At 37.0% G+C, this 12,511-nt stretch overlaps 1 non-coding gene across 1 annotated transcript; it reads left to right on the forward strand.

Annotated features, from left to right (window-relative positions):
- The first annotated feature begins 1,752 nt into the window (after positions 1-1,752).
- Positions 1,753-1,828, forward strand: TRNAD-GUC (transfer RNA aspartic acid (anticodon GUC)). The gene has a single exon. It is a non-coding gene; the product is annotated as a tRNA-Asp (tRNA).
- Positions 1,829-12,511: the final 10,683 nt, after the last annotated feature.

The following is a 12,511-nucleotide window of genomic DNA, read 5'->3' on the forward strand; positions in this document are numbered from 1 at the left end:
CACCAAGACACATCATAATTAAAATACCAAAGCTAAGTGATGAAGAGAAAATATTAAAAGCTGCTAGAGAAAAAAAGGCTATCTCCTACAAAGGAGCCCCATAAGAATGCCTTCCAACTTCTCAACAGAAACACTTGAGTCCAGAAGGGAATGGCAAGAAATATTCAAAGTAATGGAGAACAAGAGCCTACAACCAAGACTACTTTATCCAGCAAGGCTATCGTTTAAAATTGAAGGAGAAATAAAAATCTTTCCAGACAAAAAAAAAAAAACTCAAGGAATTCACTACAACCAAACCAAGGCTGCAAGAAATGCTAAGGGGCCTGTTGTAATCAGATCAAAGGGGAAAAAGAATATAGCAAAAGAGGAACACAGTCTAAAGAATAAAATGGCAATAAACAACTACATATTAATAATAACCTTAAATGTAAATGGATTAAATAATCCAATCAAAAGACATAGGGTAGTTGCATGGATAAGAAAACAGGACCCATACATATGCTGTCTACAAGAGACACACCTTAAAACAAAAGATGCACATAGACTGAAGATAAAAGGATGGAAAAAATATTTCATGCAAATGGAAATGAAAAAAAAGCTGGGGTAGCAATACTTATATCACACAAAATGGACTTTAAAATAAAGGCTATAGTAAGAGATAAAGAAGGTCACTACATAATGATAAAGGGAGCAATCCAACAGGAAGTTATAACCATTATAAATATCTACGCACCTAATATAGGAGTACCTAAATATATAAAGCAGACTTTGATGGATTTAAAGGACGAGATCAACAGCAATACTATAATAGTAGGGGATTTCAAAACCCCACTAACATCACTAGATAGATCCTCAAGAAAGAAAATTAACAAAGAAATAGCAGACTTAAAGGACACACTAGATCAACTTGATTTAATAGATATCTTCAGAACCTTTCACCCTAAAGCAGCAGAATATACATTCTTTTCAAGTGCTCATGGTACATTCTCTAGGATAAACCACATGTTAGGGCACAAAAGTGGTCTGAACAAATTTAAGAAGATTGAAATCATATTGAGCACTTTCTCTGATCACAATGGCATGAAACTAGAAATCAAGCACAACAGAAAAACTGAAAAATACTCAAAAACTTGGAAACTAAATAGCATGTTATTAAATAACGAATGGGTTAACAATGAGATCAAAGAAGAAATAAAAAAATTTTTAGAAATGAATGATAAGGAGCATACATCAACTCAAAATTTATGGGACACAGCAAAAGCAGTCCTGAGAGGGAAGTTCATAGCATTACAGGCATACCTTAAGAAGCTAGAAAAAGCTCAAATAAACAACTTGATCCTGAATCTAAAAGAACTAGAGTATCAATGAAACCAGGAGCTGGTTCTTTGAAAAGGTAAACAAGATCGATGAAACTTTAACCAGACTCACCAAGAAAAAAAGAGAGAGGACTCAAATAAATAAAATTAGAAATGAGAGTGGAGAAATAACAACTGACACAACAGAAATACAAAATATTGTAAGAAAATACTATGAAGAACTGTATGCCAAAAAACTAGACCACTTAGATGAAATGGACAAATTCCTTAAAACATATAATCTTCCAAAAATTAATCTGGAAGAATCAGAAAACCTAAACAGACCAATTACAACAAATGGGATCAAAACAGTTATCAAAAAACTCCCCCCCTTCAAAAAAGTCCTGGGCCTGTTGGCTTCACAAGTGAATTCTACCAACTATTCAAAGAAGAAATGGCCCTGGCCAGTTGGCTCAGTGGTAGAGCGTTGGCCTGTCATGCAGGAGTCCTGGGTTCGATTCCCAGCCAGGGCACATAGGAGAAGCGCCCATCTGCTTCTCCACCCCTCCCCTCTCCTTCCTCTCTGTCTCTCTCTTCCCCTCCCGCAGTCAAGGCTCCATTGGAGCAAAGTTTGCCTGGGTGCTGAGGATGGCTCTGTGGCCTTTACCTCAGGCACTAGAATGGCTCTGGATGCAACAGAGCAACGCCTCAGATGGGCAGAGCATCGCCCCCTGGTGGGCATGCCAGGTGGATCCCGGTTGGGCACATGCTGGAGTCTGTCTGACTACCTCCTCATTTCCAACTTCAGAAAAATACACACACACACAAAAGAAGAACTAACTCCTATCCTTCTCAAGCTATTTCAAAAAATTCAAGGGGAAGGAAGACTTCCAAGCCCCCTTTTATGAGCCGAGCATAATTCTGATTCCAAAACCAGGCAAAGACAACACAAAGAAAGAAAATTATAGGCCAATATCCCTGATGAATTTAGATGCAAAAATCCTCAACAAAATATTAGCAAACCGGATCCAGCAATATATGAAAAAAATTATATACCATGATCAAGGGGATTTATTCTTGGGAGGAAAGGCTGGTACAATATTTGCAAATTAATCAATGTGATTCATCACATAAACAAAAGGAAGGAGAAAAACCACATGATAATTTCAATAGATGCTGAAAAGCATTTGATAAAATCCAGCACCCATTCATGATCAAAACTCTCAGCAAAGTGGGAATACAGGGAACATACCTCAACATGATAAAGGCCATCTATGACAAACCCACAGCCAACATCATACTCAATGGGCAAAAATGAAAAGCAATCCCCTTAAGATCAGGAACAAGGCAGGGGTGCCCCCTTTCACCACTCTTATTCAACATAGTTCTGGAAGTCCTAGCCACAGCAATCAGACAAGAAAAAGAAATAAAAGGCATCCAAATTGGAAAAGAAGAAGTAAAACTAGCATTATTTGCAGATGATATGATATTGTATATAGAAAACCCTAAAGTCTCAGTCAAAATACTACTGGACCTGATAAATGAATTCAGCAAGGTGGCAGGATATAAAATCAATACTCAGAAATCAGAGGCATTTTTATACACTAACAATGAACTGTCAGAAAGAGAAATTAAGGAAGCAATCCCCTTTACCATTGCAACGAAAAAAATAAAGTACCTAGGAATAAATTTAACCAGGGAGATTAAAGACTTGTACTCGGAAAATTATAAAATATTGATAAAAGAAATCAGGGAAGATACAAACAAGTGGAAGCATATACCATGCTCATGGTTAGGAAGAATAAACATCATTAAAATGTCTATATTACCCAAAGCAATTTATAAATTCAATGCAATACTGATTAAAATACCAATGATTTCCTTTAAAGATATAAAACACATATTCCAAAATTTTATATGGAACCAAAAGAGAACATGAATAGCCTCAGCAATCTTGAAAGGGAAGAATAAAGTGGGAGGTATCACACTTACAGATATCAAGTTATACTACAAGGCCATTGTACTCAAAACATCCCGGTACTGGCATAAGAACATGCATATAGATCAATGGAACAGAACAGAGAACCCAGAAATAAACCCACACTTCTATGGACAACTGATATTTGACAAAGGAGGTAAGAGCATACAATGGAGTAAAGAAAGCCTCTTCAACAAATGGTGTTGGAAAAATTGGACCGCTACCTGCAAAAAAATGAAACTAGACCACGATTCACAAAAATCAACTCAAAATGGATAAAAGAGTTAATTGTAAGCCATGAAACCATAAGCATCTCAGAAGAAAACATAGGCAGTAAGCTCTCTGATATCTCTCGCAGCAATATATTTGCCAATTTATCTCCACGGGCAAGTGAAATAAAAGAGAGGATAAACAAATGGGACTTTATCAAACTAAAAAGCTTTTGCACAGCTAAAGACAATAAGAACAGAATAAAAGGACAAACTACACAATGGAGAACATATTTGACAATATGTCTGATAAGGGGTTAATAACCAAAACTTATAGAGAACTTGAAAAACTCAATACCAGGAAGAAAACAATCCAATCAAAAAATGGGCAAAAGAAATGAATAGACACTTCTCCAAAGAGGACATACAGATGGCCAATAGGCATATGAAAAAATGCTCAACATCACTAATCATTAGAGCAGCGGTTCTCAACCATTGAGAACCACTGCATTAGAGAAATGCAAATTAAAACCAGAATGAAATATCACCTCACACCAATCAGAATGGCGCTCATCAACCAAACAACACAGAATAAGTGCTGATGAGGATGTGGAGAAAAGGGAACCCTCCTACACTGCTGGTGGGAATGCAGACCGGTGCAGCCACTATGGAAAACAGTATGGAGATTCCTCAAAAAATTAAAAATCGAACTGTTTTTTGACCCAGCTATCCCACTTTTAGGAATATACCCCGAGAACACCATAGCACTGTTTCAAAAGAAGAAATGGACCCCCATGTTTATGGCAGCATTGTTTACAATAGTGAAGATCTGGAAACAGCCCAAGTGTCCGTCAGAGAAGGAGTGGATTAAAAAGCTTTGGTACAGGCCTTGGCCGATTGGCTCAGTGGTAGAGTGTCAGCCTGGCATGCGGGAGTCCTGGGTTCGATTCCCGGCCAGGGCACACAGGAGAAGCACCCATCTGCTTCTCCACCCCTCCCCTCTCCTTCCTCTCTGTCTCTCTCTTCCCTTCCCGCAGCCAAGGCTCCATTGGAGCAAAGATGGCCTGGGCACTGAGGATGGCTCTGTGGCCTCTGCCTCAGGCGCTAGGATGGCTCTGGATGCAACAGAGTGATGCCTTAGAGGCAAAGAGCATCGCCCCCTGGTGGGCATGCCGGGTGGATCCCGGTCGGGCGCATGTGGGAGTCTGTCTGACTGCCTCCCAGTTTCCAGCTTCGGAAAAATGAAAAAAAAAAAAAGCTTTGGTACATATATACGATGAAATACTACTCAGCCATAAGAAATGATGACATTGGATCATTTACAACAACATGGATGGACCTTGATAACATTATACTGAGCGAAATAAGTAAATTAGAAAAAACTAAGAACAATATGATTCCATACATATGTGGGACATAAAAATGAGACTCAGAGACATGGACAAGACGTGAGGGTTACGGGCTGGGGGAGAGGAGGTGCACAAAGAAAACCAGTTAGAAGGTGACAGAAGACAATTTGACTTTGGGTGATGGAATGCAGCATAATCAAATGTCAAAATAACCTAGAGATGTTTTCTCTGAACATATGTACCCTGATTTATCAATATCACCCCATTAAAATTAATTTCAAAATCTCACTTATGAATAAAAAAAGTCAATAAAGCAATAGCTTACCTATATATATAATAGTTTCAACTGTAAGATTAAAAATCCATTTATAAAGAAAAAGATTAGTAACTGCTTAATTATGAATTAAGAGAGAAATGAAGCAATTTTGGATGACTCTTAGATTTCTGGCATTGCATTGTGGATGAATCTTTCTTAGCCTATTAATTACCTCCTTTTAAAAAATGTTAAAAAACTTTATGTTGCCTAAAAATTGTTTAACACTTTACCATTGAATTCATGGACCCCTAAAATCTGCCATTTAGCATAGCCTTTGTCTTCCTGAGACACAGCCTTGCAACTCAACTTAGTGGAATCCAATTGAGAAAATATTGGCCTACAGAATAAAATCTAAAGTCTTTAAGTCTGTATTAAGAACCTTCTAGAATCTAGTCCCTACCAACCTAATTTCTTGCCTCATCTTCCTTACCCAATGCTCTAACCACATTACATTTATTTCTTTTTTTCTTATAAACTTTTTAAAAATTTATTCATTTCAGAGAGGAGAGAGAGAGAAGTAGGGAGGAGCAGGAAGCATCAATTCTTATATGTGCCTTAACCAGGCAAATCAGTGACCTCAGTGTTCCAGGTTGACAAATTCTCAAATCAGTGACCTCAGTGTTCCAGGTTGACACTTTATGCACTGTGCCACCACAGGTTAGGCCTAATTTGTTTCTATTTGGTGTCCACACCAAGCTCTCACACGCTGCTGTACCTTTTCTCCCATTGTTCTCACTGTCTGGAACTTCTTTATTTCTTGGGATTCTCAATCACAATCTGCCAAACAAATACTCCTACATGTTTCTATGCAGAGTTTTCTCAAACTCCCAGATACATTTGACCATCCTGTCTTTAATAATGCTGTGTGCATTATAATTAATTAAATCTATCATTATACTAATTTATTTATATGTCTGGCCCACCATTTGACTATTAGTCCTTTGAGAGCAAGAACTGTGAACATACAGTAGGCACTTAATACATGTTAGTTGAATGAATGAGTAACAAATGAATGAAATCTCAGTTTAGGTAAAATTTTATTTTAATTTGCCTCTCTGCTCCCAGGCGGCACTAAAGGTTTCTTTCTGTTCCGTCCTGTAAGATCTTGTATCACTTCTGTTCTAGCACCATATTGTACCATAACATGGTATTTGTTCTGTGGCATTTTTTTCTCTGTTTTATTTTGGTGTATATGTCCCCTGCCTGAAATATTTAAAGGCATGGATTTTATCCTGTTTATCTTTGTATCCCAAGCACTTAGGTTCTCAATAAATGTTTTAAGAATGTATTGTTTAATAATTAAAGTGCTATCTTGCCTTTTAAAGTCTTAGATCATGTAATCATGCCCATCTTTTTCCACCTTCACAAAGTATTCCCTCATCACCCTGAGCTAGAATTTATCTTTCATTCTGGCATTCTATTAACCTGTAGCTGTTGTGTAATTATTACTTTCCTGGACAGTTATTGATATACAGTGACTATAAAAGCCTAAGAATAAGGACATTTTATTCTTCAGTATACTGCCATTCTGTATGACTCTCAACTCTTCTTTGTGTGTGTGTGTGTATACTGCTAGACTTGAGTAGTGCATACCCTTAGAAATTCCTAGAGCCCTTGGCATAATTCTACCCTTTCCCTTAGGAGAGAGCCATAAAGGCAGCACTCTTGAATATGATATAACTTATTTTGTTAATAAACTACTGTACTTATACTATTGTTAGTAACTTTTCTAACAACCTCTTGCCCCACTGAGCCTTACACATTGTAAGCATTCTTTAAATACTTGATGAATGAATAAAAGGAGGAAGGAACACTATTTCCACCAAGTTCAAATGGAATTCAGACTTGGCCTTTTGTACAAAATTAGTCCACTCCTAATAGAGCCATGAATGATTTACTTGTATGGGATACAGGAAGATAATATTGTCCATGCTAGCCTTGGAAACAAACAGAAATGTTATAGGAACTGAGTTTTCCCTGAGGTTTTGTTAAGCTGACCTCTGTATTCTCTGTGGAACCAAAGTGACACTTACTCTTTTCCATTTCCCAGTGTTCCTCAGCACTGCTTGTCCATGTGGCGCCCTCTACAGTCCACAGAGCCTCAAAATTGAAGAGGAGGGATTTGGGGCTATTTTCTTCTCCCAGTGACAACTACTCTTTAACAATTGAAAGGGTGATTGTGTTCTTTTACAATAGTTTACAGCCCCTTTACAAAGCAGAACTTGAAACAAAATTCTCAGGAAAGGACTGAACAACATGTGAAGGGGATCATCCAATACAGTTACCACCACAAACCATAATTTGGCAGCCCAACTCTAGAGCACCTGTCTTTCGGCTTTCTTCCACCACTTGTCTAGTGCTTACCTTCTCTGGGTAAATGTTATACTTTCCCAAAGACTGAAGGCAGCTTGTATTTCCCTCACTTTCCCCCCCTTCTTTGTGTCTTCATCCTAGTTCCCCAGAAAGCTTCTCCTATTACTGGGGAAAAGGGACGAGGGAGAACAAAGCATGCTGGGAGGAAGTCTCCGTGCAAATTTGACACTTTGGGGCCCTTGCCAGAATTTGGAAAGTGAGCATGTGGTTGGCATCCCACTATTATCCTGCTCTTATACTCTTTCATTATTTGATCCACCTGCTATCACATAGATTTTATATTAAGTTGTGTAGAATTTCAGGCTTACTTGGCTACAGACAGAGATTAGGGAAATGCTCATAATTATAATGTATAATGAAAAATTTATCACAGCCTCTCCCATGAGTTTTTCCAGGAAAAAATATAGAGGTCAAAGCTATCTTCCACTATATTCTCAAAAATGGGGCTTTAAAATTTTCCTTATGAGAATAAAAATAAGTCACCTTAATATCTCCATTTATATTTTTAAATTTGTATTGCAAGACTTTTATAAGCTCTTTCAAATGTTGTTTGGGGAACAATGAAGAAAAGAAATTTAAAGGCATTCTTCTTTTATTAAGTGATTCTAATTTACTTTTTATATAACATAACAATTTTAATATAGATTTTTGGGGTAATTATTATCTGGCTTACTATAAATTTCGATCATTAAATAAATTGTTTTTGTTAAGTTTAAATGCTAATTTTTAAAGAATCCAATTCAAACCTCAAAAATTATACCCATGAAACAATTTTTTTTTTTTTGAAACAATTTAAAACCAAGTTACTTACTTTTTCACTCACGGATTAAAATGGCACTTCATTATATATTTCTGTCACCAAACTCTCAGGAAAGAAGTTACTTTCCTTTTTTTTAATTTTTTAAAATTTATTTATTCATTTTAGAGAGGAGAGGGAGAGACAGAGAGAGAGAAGGGGGGGAGGAGCTGGAAGCATCAACTCCCATATGTGCTTTGACCAGGCAAGCCCAGGGTTTCGAACCGGCGACCTCAGCATTTCCAGGTAGACTCTTTATCCACTGCGCCACCACAGGTCAGGCTACTTTACTTTTTTTTACTTTACTTATTTTCATTGCTTATGACATAAATACCTTCAGAAACATAGACTTGTAAAAGAGGACTGTGATTTTATGTTTCTTCTACCATTTTATTTTTATTCCCCTAGTCTAAAATCATATGGTATCTTTATGATGCTCACAGGACAAAAGCTAAATTGTGTGGTGATCACATAATGAAAACAACATGCAAATGAAGGAAAAACATATTTTGAGACAGAATTAATGAAACCTATTTTAAATAAATCCCATGTTTCTAAGTACTATCATAGACTATAGTCCTTGAACCCAAAACTCAGGTTCAGCCCTAAATTATTGCTGGAAAGGCTCTCTGCACTGGTTGTATACACACCTGTTGTTAACTCTAACCCGCTGTTTCTTACTTTGCTTCTTAGTTTGCTGGTTAAGTCTGTTCCACCTTATTGACATTTACTTGTTTTCCATTCCTGATCCAAACAGTAAAGTTCTCAACAATCTGTTGCTGATTCCCAGCAGTCGAAAATCCATTCTACAAAATCTGGACACATCCTAGCAAACTTCAGGCTTTCACCAGAAAAAAGGTTGCCATAGTATCAATTAAACCAGAAGCATGCCCCTCTGGCAAGTTTCTTGTCATACCAAGTGACCCCCAACCTTGTCACTCACTAGAAGTTATCAACATTGAAAAGGTATTGCTAAGACTATACTTTCAGGGATCATTTCTATAGTTTGAAAAGGTATTGCTTTTCCCTCTTCCTCACGAAAGACGGTGCCACAGACACTTTATTGCTGAGCTTTATTTAAGGAGTTAAGGTTTTTGAAAGGTATCATCAGGTGAGGAAATATTTGGATTGGTAATAGAAGGAATGAACAGCTTTTATAAATTGGAGGAATGAATTCTGAGTTAAAAGCACATTCTACACGTATTTCCTGTTCAATAAATGAAGCATTTTCGTGGAAATAAGCCAAAGGTTTATGAATAGCTCCTTACTTTTCCCCATGAATTAGGAACATTTTTCCTAATATAAATTAAAAAATAAATCCCTACAAGAATTTGTATGTTTTCACTCCTTTGCTGTTTGAAGCTCAATATCATAGCTTTATGACATGAGTTTTAGTGAGTTTGAGTCAAGCACCAGGTAAAAACAACTTGATGTTATTGGATGGTAAATATGTATCTGCACTAAACAAAGAATCTTGAGATTTCAAATGATAACTATTTTTAAATACTTTATTATTTCTGCCATGATGTGTCTAAGGTATTAAATTAAAATATGAATATTTATTACAAATCTAATATTTCATTAGGCAAGCTGGTTTTGCTGTGTGATTTGAATAATTTGTTTAGTTCCTAAAATGTTTTCACATTTTAACTGATACTTTAAAAAGCCAAGTTTACTTGAACGAAGAAATCATATCCATTTGGGTCCTCAAAAGTTTTGTCGTGAACAATTAGGTTCCCATAGTAGGATAAAATGCATATATAAAAACCATAAGTAAATTTTGTTTCCTATTGTGTAGCTACATTAAAATAATATTTCTATTCTTGTCATATAGTTTATCTAAAACCAGCTACAGAATTGGAAAGTTGTGCTTTGGAAAAGCAGGGGAAGTTGTACAGATGATATCTCTGTATTATTTCTGGATGACTTGCAAAGATGCAATTTTGTATGAACTTTACTTATTTATTTGTTTGTTTGGTTGTTTATTGAGAAAGAGGCAGGGAGTGAGAGAGAGAGACAGGAACATCTAGCTGTTTCTGTATGTGCCCTGACCAGGGATAGAACCGGAAACCCCTGCACTTCTAGACGACATTCCAACCAACCTGCCAGAGCTTAATTTTTGAATTTTTAGACAGAGAGAAGAAGGGAAGGGGAAGGGAAGTATTTATTTGTTGTTCCACTCAGTTGTGCACTCATTGGTTGCTTCCCATGTGTGTCCTGACTGGGGATTGAACCCACAACCTTATTGTTTTCAGACAATGCTCTAACCAACCAAGCTAACTGGCCAGGGCCTGTATGACTTTAATTTTAAATATTTTATGACTTCAGTGTGAAGTTGAATTATGAAAAATATGAAATTGAGCCAAGTAAGTTTAACAATAATTTTATAGAAACTGAAAGGTTTATTGAAGTGTTGAATGTTAAGAGACCAGTTTGCATTATACTTACTTTCATTTTATTTTCCATTTATTTTATCATCACCTTTCTTACTCCTGTATATTGTTGTCTGCTGTTTACTGGGAAGGCACTGCATTATACAATCTAGCTGAAATCTTTTTAACTGTCCTACTACGGTAATAATCCTTCTGACAGGCTCAGAACTACATAATTTGAATCCCTGAAGGTTTTCCCAGTAAGCAAATCACAAAAAAGTGTGGAAAGAACCCAGTTCAAGAACTGCTTTTCATCACCAGTATATTAAATGAATAGTGAGTACCCTGTAGTTATTTCCAAAATGTATAAAAAGTGTTTGCACAGATATCTCTATATTACACACACACACACACACACACACACATGCACAAAGCTTATCTGATGGAAGATATTTGAAGTATATCAAACCAAACATGTTCAACTATTTTATTTTACTTCATTGAGGAAAGGAAAAGTGAGAAGACCCAGATAAGGAAAAAAAAAAACAAAAAACCAAAGGTGGCCCTGGCCGGTTGGCTCAGTGGTAGAGCGTCAGCCTGGCGTGCGGGGGGACCCGGGTTCGATTCCCGGCCAAGGCACATAGGAGAAGCACCCATTTGCTTCTCCACCTCCCCTTCCTCTCTTTCTCTCTCTTCCCCTCCAGCAGCCAAGGCTCCATTGGAGCAAAGATGGCCCGGGCGCTGGGGATGGCTCCTTGGCCTCTGCCCCAGGCGCTAGACTGGCTCTGGTCGCGGCAGAGCGACACCCCGGAGGGGCAGAGCATCGCCCCCTGGTGGGCAGAGCGTCGCCCCTGGTGGGCGTGCCGGGTGGATCCCCGTCGGGTGCATGCGGAAGTCTGTCTGACTGTCTCTCCCCGTTTCCAGCTTCAGAAAAATACAAAAAAAAAAAAAAAACCACAAAGGAGAAAATAAAAATATATAAAAAATAAAATGTTAGTTTTCCCATGTTATAAAGTAGAAATAACTTCCATAGAAAAAAGAATAACATACAGTAGTCTCTATCTGAGAAGAATATATTCTAAGACTCCTGGGACACCTGAAACCACAAATAGCATTGAACCCTTTATATACTATGTTTTTCCTGTTCATACATAACAGTGATAAAGTTTAATTTATAAGTTAGGCAGAGTAAGAGATTAAAAACAATAACTAATAATAAAATAGAACAAACTATTATAGCAATATACTGTAATAAAAGTTGTGCAAATGGCTTTGGGACCATTATTAAATAAAAGAAGGGTTACTTGAAGCCAGCACTGAAAAATTGAATCAGTTGATCTGATAATCCAGAGGGCTATTAAGTGACTAACATATACTGTGTGAATACACTGGGAAAAGAGTTCATTCACACTGGGCAGGACAGCATTGGCAAGTGGGAGAGTTCATCATGCTACTCACAACAGCACATAATTTAAAACTTATGAATTACTTATTTCTGAAATTTTCCACTTAATATTGCTGTACTGAGGTTAACCAAATAAATAAAACCAAGGAATGTGAAACTGCAGATAAGGTGAAACTATTGTATTCTGGATTATGTATTGTACTTATGATTCCTTCAGTATTTCAACATTCACTGAGTTATCACTCTGTGCTAGGGATTTTGCTAGGCCTTAGGTGTAGAAAGATATTAGATATTGTGCCTGTCTTCAGAAATGAACAATCAGAAAGAATAGCTATATGAAATATATCTGAAGTAAGCATAGGTGCTATGGAAACCCCAAAGAGGGATGAATGTGTTTTGTTTTGCACTTTCTTAGATT

This window comes from Saccopteryx bilineata, chromosome 3, assembly GCF_036850765.1.
Source record: "Saccopteryx bilineata isolate mSacBil1 chromosome 3, mSacBil1_pri_phased_curated, whole genome shotgun sequence".
Lineage (NCBI taxonomy): Eukaryota > Metazoa > Chordata > Mammalia > Chiroptera > Emballonuridae > Saccopteryx > Saccopteryx bilineata.